The following is a 2,124-nucleotide window of genomic DNA, read 5'->3' as shown; positions in this document are numbered from 1 at the left end:
CTACTGCACTCCCCTGACTTAAGCCCTCGTGAGCTCAACTCGATATCTAAACTCAAGGAAACACTTCACGGCATTCGCTTCAGAACTGCTACAAATTCGTCGGGCAATAGAACGCGCCGCTCGAACTGTCAACACAACTGGCACTGCTAAGAATATCCTACGACTTGTACATCGCTGGCAACGGGACGTTATCGCCTAGGTCATTCATATAGACTGTGAAAAGAAATGGAACAAAAGCTCTGGTTGGGAAACGATGCATGAGAGAAATCGAATGCGCCAATTTAAAAGATCCATCCTGCCAATCACCTTCAGCAGTTCAGGGAAATCTCAATGGTGAGACGGGAATTTGAGTCGCCACCCTTCTGAAAACGAATCCAGTGTCGTAACCGCTACACCAACGCGCTCGAAGAAAACTGAAGTGTAATTGAACAGCAATGCGTGCTTCTGCCTGTTTATGCGCAATGCATTGTCTTTTTTTTGCGTTGTCGATCAATCGCTTGTCTCTTCACAAAGTTTCGATAGTTTTGCAGGTCTTCCTGTATATCATCGCAGTTTTTGACAATTTTACTGCTAGAACCAGTGACGCACGGGGGTCAAGTTGCACGTTGCCTCGTAGAAGGGTAATGAAGGCAGGCAGACGGAAGGCACTCGTTGAAAGCTCCGCACTAGTAGCCAGTTAACCGCATCTGATCAACTTTAGGCCGACACCAGAATTGATGGAAGAGCTTGAGACCATCAATACCCTGTGCATTGAATTCCACAATATACAGTTAAATACTGTCAACCAGCAAGCTAGCAGGTCCTCGTACTCCCAGTCGAGAGTCATATCAGGTATGTAATTCAGCATCCCACAAAAGCCTCTTCCACAGCACCAAATACAAATGACGGTGACTTTGCTCCACTTTGATTTACGACCTTATAAAGTCAACTTTCCACATGGAGAACGTTGGTGAACTAAGCTTTTTATGCTCTTTATGATTACACGAGAAATGCAAAGCTGAAAAAGCATGGCTGACTGAAGGGAACATAGATTCCACGTATAGTAAAATGACAGAAATCTTCGGAGAAGAAGAGAAGCACAAGTATGAACATGAAGACTTCAGATGGCAAGCCAGTACTAAACAAAGAAGGCAAGGCAAGATAGGGGGAAATCTACAAGAAAAACTGAAGACATTTACATTGGAAGGTAAGACAGCGTGGATGAAGATGAGAAGAGGGATGCGACACAGGGAGAAGCGTTCAACAGAGCACTGTAACATCAAAGTCGAAACAAGGTAACTACAGCAGGCAATATTCCTCAGATATTTGGTACAACCAACTATGACAAAATTATGTGTGTGTGTGTGTGTGTGTGTGTGTGTGTGTGTGTGTGTGTGTGTGTGTGTGTGCGTGCGTATAGTATGGGCGCCCAACGACGTTAGCATTTTAAAACTATTCCATCTGGAATGCAAGATATATGGGACATGAGAAGTGCACTCAGACTTCCAGTCGAGTAAAATAACACTAATTTCTAAGAAGTAGGTGTTGAAAGGCTTGAATACTACCGAAACAGTTGTTTAGTAATTCATAGTTGCAAAGTTATGACAGTAATTTTTTTCAGATGAATAACAAAAATAGTAGAAACCGATCTGAGGTCCAGAGGAAGGTAGGAACACACGAAGTAATACAAACCATACGACAGACAGACGTAATACACGTTTATAGCATTATCAGGAATGATTGATTTGCAAGGCGCGAAAGAATATCCTCAACTTATATAGAAACCAGTTATAGGATTCGAGGGACATCTACATTTACATCTACATCTACATGGTTACTCTGCAATTCACACTTAAGTGCCTGGCAGAGGGTTCATCGAACCATTTTCATACTACTTCTCTACTATTCCACTCTCGAATGGCGCGTGGGAAAAAGGAACCCAATAAATATTTCCGTTCGAGCACTGAATTCTCTTATTTTATTATGATGATCATTTCTCCCTACGTAGGTGGGTGTCAACAAAATATTTTCGCATTCGGAAGAGAAAGTTCGTGGTGAAGTTTCGTAAATAGATCTCGCCGCAAAGAAAGCTGCCTTTGTTTCAATTACTGCCACCCCAACTCGCGTATCATATCAGTGACACTC

This window comes from Schistocerca serialis, chromosome 1 (assembly GCF_023864345.2).
Source record: "Schistocerca serialis cubense isolate TAMUIC-IGC-003099 chromosome 1, iqSchSeri2.2, whole genome shotgun sequence".
NCBI lineage: Eukaryota > Metazoa > Arthropoda > Insecta > Orthoptera > Acrididae > Schistocerca > Schistocerca serialis.
Note: the sequence above shows the minus strand (reverse complement) of the source record.